We start from the raw sequence: 12,072 nt of genomic DNA on the forward strand, positions 1-12,072 counted from the left end.
AATTATAGGTATTCATCTCTAGATTAGCAACTATCCTGTGTCAAACATGTGATATATCATTTTAGGAGCATACAATAGTAACCATAGCCAGTGTAGTAATTCCATGTTTATCTGAACCATCACATTCCATAATACAATTACTACGATGTTGGGACTAGCCAAGTTTCTCACTATCCGAGAGAGACGGCGATTTGAATCGATTTCAACCAGCTAGGAATTTATTCCTAACACAAACCCAGGCAGACCCAATCAATGGTCACCTTAGGCCACCTTTGGTACAACTCAAGTCCACATTTCATGGGTTCGCCCAGCATCGCACAATTAGGGACAACCAGCTGCCAGGACGTTCAGGCCCAGCCTACCCTTAGGCTCAAGTCTGGCTCCCCGCACATCCTTACTAGCATCTAGAGTGCGCACTCTAATAGAGTGGGGCCCAACTTGAGTTGAGCTACTTGGCTTCGCGGTTGGAACGAGTTATCCGGCCAGCTAAGTGATAGGCATGCGTTCAATCTTGTTAGAAGCGCCAACAATGGTACGGTCCTTAATCGGCATAGATGGAATCACATGAGTCAACCTACACATAGACTCTGACTGGCCTCCATTTACATTACCCCATGGTTCTTTTCCACGATAGCAAATATAGCCAACCGTGCTTCGGTATCCACCTATATCTCACAGGTGACAGGAAATCACCCGACTTCTACCGGTTTAAGCATGACTAAGCATATATTCGATCCTAGACTTACACAGGGTTAAAGGTGTATATATCTGGACAAGGTAGTTCCATGCATCAAGTGTTTCCAATCAACTCTTATAACCTAATGCATCAAACATAAAGGAGTCAAGTAGTATTTTGTAAAACACTAGGAGACTTAGAATGCTCTGGGGCTTGCCTTTGAGAAAAGAGGTGGGGCGGTGATCTGGGCACTCATGGAGTTCTTCGAGAGTCTGCTCCTCTTCTCCTGGAGCTGTGGCTTGAGGAGTCTCCTACTGATCCCCTTCCTCTTCTTCGTTGAATTCCAGTAACGTTATCTCCTCGATCGATCCTATATGCATGATCATGGAATAAGATATTGCGAATGCATGTATGGCAACATGTATAATATGATAAAACATGATGAATGCATTCTCATAAGTATTTTCAATAGCATGGTGTTAAAGTAATAACAAGTGCATCCCATTCTACCGAGTAGGTGCATATCTCTTCTCTATTACTTATGCAAACACTTTTGCAATTCATTTACCGAACTACAAAATAGCAGCTACTTGTTTTAACCATAACTAGAGTTATATACATCGAAATTATATGGTTGTGGACATTTTGGAAATATTATGAAATTGTCTACACGTTTCTTTTAATATTCTTAAGGTGATTCAAGAGTTATCTTGGTCAAACAATTCAGTTAATCAAATCTGTCCTGAGAGCAAACAATTAGGACAACAAACTTCTAACAGCCAAACCTCTTAAACCCTAAGACCTATGACCATGAAAATTTAACACAAGGTAGATTAGTAAGTTATCTATAACTTTGTTATTAACAAGTTTTACAGAAAAGGCCACTATCAACATGAAATCATCCACACAACCAAAACTATATATGTAGTCATTTTTTTGAATTATAAAGCAATAATTTAATTAGTTGCATACATGATTCTAAGCCTTAATATTAAAACCAACAGTTCATATGCATCACAAGAACCATAGAAAACATTATGGTGAAGTACAATCTATTTATTGAAATGCCTTTATTTATTTAATTAGATAATTAGGGGAAATAACAAACATATTACAAATATGCACAATAAATTCTAATAAAATTACAATAGCTTCCTAGTGCTCACAATAGATTACTGTGAAAATTTCATACCATTTGCACACGGGTAACATCCTATGCAAAAATGACAAGCTAGTAAGGTCTATTTTAGTGAAAATAGTTAACCCTATAGAAAAGTGTGGAACAATAGATTATATATTTTCCTAGCTTCATATTAGTGCCGTACTACTGTACATAAATTTGCATAGCAATATGTTACATATTTTTATCCCTATAATTTTCCTTTGAAAATGCCATTTATTAATTGATAAATAGAAAGATCATATTTCAATCAAGTTTGCTGCAAGTTTAATATTTTTCCTAGCTAGAGCATGTCAATACAAGACTAGAAAAATTGGAATCACAATTTTATCACATCCCTAGCTCAAGTTACACATTTTACAAAATTATAAACATTCAAAAGCACTTATCTAGCTATATTTTATTCACCAATAAAAATACTAGAACTGTACATCTCATATTTTTATAAAATAATACACTTCATAAGGAATAGAAAAAAATTTGGTTCACAAAAAATGGACATCTACAACTCAACTTATGATTTTTCAAAGTTAGTACAAAAATATGTGAAAGAATTAACAAAAACCCTAACTAGTAGTCGCTGATAGAGGGGACCCGCGGGTCAGCGGTGCCCACCCATTAGTGAGCCGAAGCAGAGCATGGTGGTCGCCTGGTGTTATCTCGCCGACGGTGAGCACTCCGGTGAAACTAACCAAACCATCGTGATCTACACACCAACCCACATCTACTAACATAGGTAGTGGAGGTGCGGACATACATGAGCCACCTCGTCACCGGCCATGGCAGCACGGCAGCACTGCACTGCGGTACGCCGACCGTCTCTAGCCATGGCAAGGCCAGGCGAGGAGTGCACGAGCTCCATGGTGATGATGCGACCCTATTGCGACTACCTAGGCTAGGCGAGGTGCTCTGATGAGATCTGCCCGCATGCGCGGTGGCGTGGCGATGAGAGCGCGACGGCACTGGTCATCATGTTCCGCACCGGTGAGGCAACCAATCATAGTAATGTCATGCTACTGGCTAGACTACACCCTAACCAAGCCCTAACGCAACAAAGGTGAAGGAACATGCGACAGAGTTGAGCAGCGGCGAGCTCGCCGTGGAGGCGGCCATGGAAGCCGAGCTCTCCAGCGAGGACGGAAACAGCGATTTTGCCCTCACCATAGCTCGTCTGGCGCTACAACCATGTCGAGGAGGTAGTGGGAAACACAACAAAGCTAGCTACAAGATGGAGGAGTCAATGGTGCGGTGGAGCAGGCGCTAGGTGATGGTGGAGTGGTGCGGGTGCTCGGCGGCGCTCGGTTCTTCACGGCGAGCACGAGAGAAGGCAGTGGAGAGGGAGAGAGTGAGCGTGTGAGTGCGAGAGGAGGCGCGCAGGGTCTTAGATATCGAGCGCCAGCATGCTTCGGTGAGGGCCCGATGCCGGCCAGCGATGGCCATGTGGTGGCCTGTCTCTGCCCACGGTTGGCCATGACACGGCGTGACACGGCGTTCATTAGCGCCCGATGGTGAGCCTGACAGCGAGTTTTCAAGCCAATCAATCTCCTAAACAGTATCGAATTAGTGTACAAAGTTAAAACAAGATTTGTAGATCTATGTACCAGCTACAAATTTGTTTTAGAAGTCAAAGTATAATTCTCAACAGTTAGGGAGTTAGATCATCACAAAGTCGGCTACGTCGACACTGTCAGTTCAAATGACTTAGCTAAATTTCCTAAGTGCTGAAAACAGTGAAATGTTGGTTCTTGTGAGCCAAATTCAAGTATGTTAGGGGCTGAACTAGCCTATGACCCAAAAATAAAAGTTGTTGCTCTACTCAAATACTACAACTTTGCTTTAGTGTACACATCCATGCAAAGGCTCTATGACATAGTTCAACCTATGTCAAACATACCACTTTCAAATGATGACTTACACTACAATTATGACTTAGAGACCAAACTAGCCCTAGTCATGAATACCAAAGTTGTTCATAGTGACATTCTAAATGTGGTTAAGGTTTTCCTAAGGTCACACAAGCATATCATACATTGGTTACACATAATACTTTCTAGGTCAATAAGCATATCATCACTTTGGAGCTTAATTAGATAAAGTGATCTTCATGAACAATGTTCCATTAGTCATCCTAAGTGTAGCTAAGGTGCTTTAGTGACCAAAATCAACCATTTACACTTATTCACACATGATCATAAGCATACACATGAGGAAACATGAAATAACAAGGCACGTTTCACATGTTTCAGTTGTATGTTTCATATGTAAAAGCTTATATATGAATGCTTGATGATTATGCTCATGCAATGCAAGTCAAATTATGCAAGCCTAACACCTAGGGTGTGACAGGTGTCATCCCCATTGCCACCATGGTACGATGTTGTCTCATCGGTACGGCATGGCATAGGGATGGCATCTGACCGGGCTGAGGTGACTGCTGTCTCCTCGGTCCTTGCAGGGTCAGTGTGGCATGCTCGCTCTTGTTAGAGTAGGCATGCCTAGCTGCACTGGACCTCCCCCCATCCCTTCTAGGGGTCATGACGGGGAGAGGTCATGCGTCTTGCGAGTGCCATGTGACTAAGTCAGGTGGAGGGGGTCAGGGATGACCCTGGCCTTGGCGCCTTGCCTACTCTACTCAGCTTTCGCTGGGCCTCGATCGTTTGGGCCTTTGTTAGCCATTGTGTGGCAGGTCATGTAGCTTGCTAACTAATTGGTGCCTTGAGACACCCTAGGGTTATAACCCCAACAGTAGCCCCCGAGCATTTTTGCAATCATGAAGTGATCGTGAAAGCGCTGGCACGCGCATGCGTTAAAGCATGTGATCATGGTCACATCCTACTCGAGCTTCGTTGCTCGACCCCTTGCAGGCTAGTGTGTTTAATGCGGTAGGTGGTTGTTTAGCTTTGTCAGGACACCTTGATGCTGTGGTACATGGCCATCAAGCCTTGTCGTGTCTGTGCGCCATGCATTAGGGTTCATGACCTAGAGGCCGAGCGGTCTTGTTGATGCTGTATTAGTCTTGCCTTTAGGGAGGTCTTGTTTTTCCTGACCTTATGCAGGTATCTATTACTGTCCATGACCTTTCATGGTTCACCATGTGGTGAGGGGGTCTCGAGCTACTCTATCCCCCCTGGGTCTATAAGTACTGGTTCCCCCGCCATTTGAATCACATGTCACTGTGTCTACACATCGTCTCCCACATTCCTGCTGAGAGAGCGGAAATGGGAAAGATAAGCTCAGGGGGACCGTGTGGCTCTCGTCAAGTGTTCCTTTTAGGGTCTTCGACGATGGTCGGAGCTGACATCACCCTTCCAACAACTAGTGCTAGAAGGGATTTTGCAAGCAGGGAAGGACCAGGGCTGTGCTCAGGCTAACCATGGGGTCTCATGATTCAAGCGCTTACCCAGACCCGTAGGTCTTGGGTTGCTAAAGCACGAGTACCAAGGACAACTTCTAGTTTCTCCCTAAACTTGTAGATGGCTTTGGAATGTTGCCTTAAGTTTGAGGGAGGTGTTGCCGTCCCTTGGTGTCCCCTTTATGCTTTTCGAAGCATGATGGTGGTGGCCTGAGGGCTTTTTACCACCCCGTTCTTTCTTCCCTGCGCGCCCCTACCTATAGGGCTAGGGTGCTATGGGGAGGAGCAGGAGGTGATTTCTCACCTCTTTCCCTCCCACACCTATAGTAGGCACCTCCGAGGCCCCTGACAATGCTGCCTTGGCAACGGTGTCATGGTTCAGTTGTCTCAAGTGGCTCGACTGCTCTTGTATTGCACGGAGTTGGGTGAAAAGAATGACCCTTCCTGTATGTTCCCTTTGCACCCACGGTGATCCTCTGGTCATAAGACCAGGGCCATGGTTTTCGATTTGATGTGAGAAAGCATTTTCTCGACCTCTTCCTTCATGATCACACTTTGGGTTCCGCATTGCGCATTGCCCTAGTCTCTTGCTTCATTGATCTCTCCCAAAGAGGTTGTGGACCCTTGACGGTTTATGAGTCCTCAGAGTAGGCCTTAGGTCAGAGACCTAGGTCGTAGGGCAAAGTTGGTTGGGGCTTGGCCTGGACCTTTTTCGAGGTCGCGTGGACCTGACTCCATCTTTCCCTAGCGCCCTTGTTGACCCCGATAGGTTGTGTTGCCTTGTTACAAGCAGTTTTGGTTTCGCCCCATGTGGGGATAGGTATGTCCACCATAATCACATGGTCAGAGTGGTGCGCCTCATTGGGGTCTATGGGTAATCTAAGCGGGACCCGATATCCTCTTAAATCGACATGGAGTTCAGTTATGCCTCATGTCAAACATCCCATAAACCGTCGGTGATCAATCTCGTTGGTCCCCAACCACCTCCACAGTGGTTAGAGGGCAAGATGCCTGCCCCCTAGAGGGGTTCAACCCAAGAGACTTCAAAGCAGATGAATTGAACATAGGGAGAGATGGCCATGGGGCTCTGCACCACCGATTAGAGCCATGGGGGCATGTCTCCTCCCTGCCCGTATCCCTTTTGTGGCCTCGAGTCCTTCTAAGGATCGGCCTGATAGAGAGTTTCCTATGCATGACATGGGGTCATGGATGTGGAGGGCCACTTATCGAGTGAACCTAGGGGGCTATTGACCTCCCCTAGCCACGTTGCGTCCTGGCGCCGCCCTCTCATGTACAGTTGTGCGCCCTAGACCGTAGGAGCGTGAGTTTGTAAGATAATGAAGGTGAAAGGTTTGAGGCTTACTCAGGATATGTTGCCACACTGGCGCCTACCGCTCAATCTTTTGCCTGGCCACCTCTACATCCCCTACGCTACAAGAAGGTGGTTAGTAAATGGTGGAGTGTACGCGTGCATTTGATGTACCTCCTATGACCATTGCTGGGTCTTGTGTCGCCTGGGAGACTGAACTACCACATCTTCTGCCTCTTGATTTCGAGTGTGTTTTGGGGTTTGCACCCATCTCAAATGTCGATCGTCATCTTCTCTACCTTCATCTTCATGCCACCTATTTAAGTCAAGGAGAGGAGGGCAGTGCGCCTCATCCCCACTTCTCCCCTATCTTATGAGTTTTCCTGACATCCAATCCGAGTGAGAGAACAAATGTCTCCATGGGGCATCATGGTTTGCGGTCCATTCTGGCGGCTTTGCCGCCATCGGGAGGGACCTTCGGAGATTGAGCTCCACCACACCTTGCTGGTGTTCGTCCTCCATGGGTGTTAGAGGAAGTTCCACAAAGATGGGAAGGAATGATGCCATGGGAGGCTCAAGCCGCTGGGCTTCCCCATGATTGGCGGGCACACGGCTCCTAGCTCTGGGTCTAGGAGCATTTGAGTATTGACTCAGTGGCTGACTCGCTGGCTCATCGCCAGGTGCTCCTCCCCCGCTCTACCGGAAGTGGCATTAGGGTAGTTTCTGGTGGGCTCCTCTTCCTCAGATGTAAGAGGGAGCTCCGCGAGGCAGTCGTCCTAGAGGCTTCTTTCGACAGTCCTCTCTTGCTTGCGATGCAACTCTAAAGGCTAAAGACACCTTTTACTGGTCTGTTCGCTTTATGAGATGTCTATCGTGAGTGGGAGAGGATCTAACGATTATTGTAAGCTCATGTCCATCTAGTCCTATAGATTGTTGGACAAGATGTCCTTAGCCGTGGCTTTAGAAGCCAATGATCCCAATGTTTAGGATAGTGTTGTAATTGGCGAATGCATGAGTCCTTGAGGCTCTAATGCGCGCATTGCTTTTTTTATTTTTCTTTTGACATCGCTAGTGCCAATTGTTAGGACAATTTGTTTCAGTGGTTCTCGGTGTGAAGGGTTTTTGCCCAATCTACTTAATCTCTGTGTTGTCAACCATCGCGAATCGTCTTGTTCGGCTAGGCTCATCATTGAGCCATCATTGGCCTATGGGGATTCGTGCTCGCATGCCATGGCATGCTTTGCCACAATCAAGAGGGGCGGCATGTTTGTCGCTCCCCGCTGGGCCTCCCTTTGGGGGAGCGGTTGCCGTGGACCCGGGTGGAGTGGCGCTAATACGTCGTTCGAGTGTGCACCGTGGCCACTGATGTTCTCAAGCGGGTCGTGCTCCTTGGGGCCTCAGGGTGTTTTTGATAGTTTTGTTTGGTTGGATGATGTGCCTACCATGGTCATTTGGGCAAGCATGAGTGCTCCATAGGTGAGTCACTCTTGTTGACTCTATCCTCATCGAGCTCGTCATTCGAGATTTGTTCTTGCCGAGGTCGTTCGCTCGATCTTCATCTCTCAAAAGTGCAGGGTCGGCTGTGAATGACTATTTGCTTCTAGCTCAGGCGGGTTTACTTACTCGAGAGTCATGCATGCTGAGGGCTGCTTGGTTGTCATGGAGCTTGCTGCTCCCACATGTGGTGTTGCTGGCGTGTGATCCCATCTCATTACATTGCTGCTTGTGTTTCTCTTGTTCAGTTGGGAATGTGCTCCTTCTCCATCAACCTTGCGAGTGCAGGTGCATGTTCTGGCCTAGGGGTTGGCCCGTAGAGCTAAACGTTATGTGGCCCAACGTTGTGGTCGAGGCGTCGGGGTCCGGTCATCGATCTAGTTTGAAGCAAGGGGAAAAAGCGACTAGAGGGCGTAGGCTTCGATTTTCCCCGTTCCACCCGCTCGGGCAGAGCGGTGCTTCATTTCCTTTCGCTCCCTATCCGCATGAGTGCCTAACTTTGCCCTAGAGCTGGTCCAGGTGGCTTGGTCTGAGAGGCATCTCATTGTGGTAAGGAGTTTGGGAAACAGTTCACCATTTTGTCCCACCACGAGTACACATGGAGAAGCTCGAAGCAGGTCCCTCATTCTATGACAGATGGTGCTTGGGGTCTTCGCACCTAGAGTGCGATTGGTGTATTCGCTTATCATTATGTTGTTCTTTTACTTACTTTTTGTTCAAATTGGAATGTGCCTCATCCCCTAGGTATATGCCTACGAATGCATATCTTAGCCTAAGGGTTGGGCTGTGGGGCTAAAATGTGCGTGGTCCATTGGATCGATAGGACAATAGAGGATGATCGTAGATCCAGCACGATGCGAGAAGCAAGCGAGAGAATGACATGAGCCCCCTTCCTTTTGCTCCCCTAGTCCTAAGCGAATGGGTTTCCCATTTTCTCTTAGGCTCATGCACGGGTGCCTAGACTTGCCTAGGAGCTGGTCCATTGGGTTGGCCAGGGCATCCCAAGCAAGAGGTTAGGATGTGGGTTACCAGCTTGTCGCAGCATGGGAAGCGATCATAAGATGTTTGGGAAAGGGGTCACTGGGACGGTGACAAGCTATGCTATGTCATGGGACATATATATGTTTACTCTCATGCATCCTCCATGGGTGACTCATGTTCGGCTACTAGCATGAGCCAGAGTAGGTCACTCAGGAACCTAAGCGGTTCCAAGGCGAGGTGTGTGGGCACACCATTCTATAGCTCGCTACATGGGTTGGTCATGGTGTTATGGAGCTAAGGGTGCGCCTATACGTATAAGTGGACGTGTTTGGGTAGAGCGGCTAGAACCAAAGATAATGTTACTGACCGATTTGTTGAAAGCCATTTTAGATCTAGTTGTCATAACTCGGGGCATGTTGAGCCCCCGAGCATCTATTCATGGCGGAGTTGCTACTCGAGGCGTTGTGAGCCCCCGAGCGCTTGCTTGCACTAGAGCTATCACAGTCCCTAGGCTGCAAGCTGATGAGGTTGCTTCTCCATCGCTCTGAGCAGTCACAACTAGCGAGGATCGACCCCTCAGGTAGCCTTGGGTCATTCCTTTCCAGCTCGATATCACCGATGGGCCCATGAGCCCCTAAGGATGGCCTCTTCTCATTCAGCTTGTTGTTGCTTTTGACTGGGAGCACTTGTGCGTTCTTAAGCTCGAATCCTTCTAGCATGATGACATCGTTGCTGCCGTGTCTCCGCCTCTGGGTGTGGTTTCTGTTTTCAACGGGGAGCCATCATGACATGTCGCTGTGGGAGCTGGCTTTGAGTGCATCACGGTTCGATCCACTTATTGCAGCATGCAGTGTGCTTAGGGGGCTACTTCCTTATTTGCATGTGCATCCGAGCAATGGCTGACAATTTGTGGAAACATTTCGTGCGACTTGTCCATTATAGAGGATCGAATCTAGGATCTAGGCATGGCCTTGTGTGGCATCACGTTGGCTAGCCTCCCGATCGCCAATGATGCCGCTGTGCAGTGATGGTTGATTCTGCTGCTCTTGCACACCCTGGCTCATTGTGTCCTACCGATGGCGAAGGCATTGTCCAGGGCATGGTTCGACCTTCGAGTCTAGTTTCCCCACATGGTGAGTATGAACTAGGCAGTAACCAAAGATGGGCATAGACCCACTGGTTCATGCAATGTCAGGATTCCCTAGAAGGATGCGGCCACCGTGGGCCATTCCTCGGGTGAGCTCGCCATGTGCCATGGGCCTTAGGCTTCCTGGGTGGAAGTCTTGGCTATGGCCGGTGATGAGAGAGGGTGCTAGTCCCCGTACATAGGTGAACTCTAGGATGCAACCCCCATGGGGAGTTCCAAGAGTATGTCCACCATGGGTCATGGGACCTAGACTTCCAGGGCGAGTGTCTAGGGTTCAACCAAAGGTAGAAGTGGGTGCTGGCCCTCGAAGGTGGTCAACCATGTGGTTCCCCAAAGGGATGTGGCCAGACAAGGCCATTGCCCGGGTGAGTTCATTGCGAGCCATGGACCTTTGGTTTCTTGGATAGGAGACCTAGTCGCAGCTAGTGATGAGTGAGGGTACTGGCCCCTCGAGATAGGTGAACTCTAGGATGTAGCCACCAAAGGCAGTTCTAAGAGGGTGTCCACCGTGGGCTACGCATCCTAGATCTCCATGGTAGAGGCTTGGGTCATAGCGGCGGGTGGGCGTAGGTGCTGGCCCTTTGATGCTGATGAACTTGTAGTTTTTGCGATGAATGTGACTGCCATGGGCCATTCCACCAGCGAGTTCACTAGTGGTGCGAGGGGCCATCACTTCCTTCTCAACAGACAAGAGTGCACGACTGTCCCCTATCTGGCATGCCAACTATTGGTGTTTTGTAAACTGGACTAGTAAACTTATACGATTGCCGTGCTACTCTAGGAAGATGATGGTACCATCCAATAGACATGAGGATTTATACTAGTTCATGCCAGAACCTTATGTCCAGTCTTAGAGATGATCAAGTGTGTGTTCCTCGCTTAAATGCTCTGAAGTTCTTACAATGGGGTTTGCAAGAATGGTGGAAGGTGCTATGCTTGGCGAAGGGCTGCCCAAAGAGAAGCTCCAGGAGCCCTACTACAATGGTGAATGAATGGAATGGTAGAGGATTCAGAATGTCTGGAGAGGGTGCCCTGGCTGCCCTTATATAGAGTTTAGGGCCAGGACACATACAAAGCAGGAGGTTCTCCCGACCGAAGGGTTAAGAGCCTAAGAGAGGTCCTAGCTAACTTGGCTTGCAAGCTACGCCATCTTCTGGTGCACGTCTGGTCATGGCTATCATCATGGTCTTCTGGCTATGTTACAACAAGGTGTGGCATTGCGCTACTGTGCTAACCGTGGCGACACTGTGGCCTCGATGATGATTCGTCAGCCGTCCTATGCAATGCGGTGTTCGTCATGCCCTCTGTCATCACTCCTAGTCCCTAGGGGCACCATACCCGAAGTAGGTAACCGTCCCAGACCATCGTTTGCCTAGTAGCTTTGTGGGACTGAGAGCCATGATCCCGATCATCGGGGTTGGGGCGCTCTGCTAGTATGGATGGCCTCTTCATTGAGTCCCATGTCATGGATCCCATCCCATAGTGGATGGGATCATACAAGTGTCTAGTCAGTCCGTATTTGGATGGTGGGTGTCGTACCTATTGCCACCGTGGTGCGATGTTGTCTCGTCGGTGTGGCATGGCATAGGGATGGCATCTAAATGGACCAAGGTGACTGTTGTCTCCTCGGTCCTTGTGGGGTCTGTGCTTCATGCTCGCTCTTGTTAGAGCAGGCGTGCCTAGCTATGCTCGACCTCCCCTTGTCCCTTCTGAGGGTCATGATGGGGAGAGGTCATGTGTCTTGTGAGTGCCATGTGACTAATGCGGGTGGAAGGGGTCAGGGATGACCATAGCCTTGGTGCCTTGCCTGCTTCGCTCAGCTTTCACTGGGCCTCGATCATTCGGGCATTTGTTATCCATTGTGTTGCGGGCCGCATGACCTGCTAACTAATTAGTGCCTTGAGACACCTCGAGGTTACAACCCCAACATATT

Source organism: Miscanthus floridulus, chromosome 5, assembly GCF_019320115.1.
Source record: "Miscanthus floridulus cultivar M001 chromosome 5, ASM1932011v1, whole genome shotgun sequence".
In the NCBI taxonomy this organism is placed as follows: Eukaryota; Viridiplantae; Streptophyta; class Magnoliopsida; order Poales; family Poaceae; genus Miscanthus; species Miscanthus floridulus.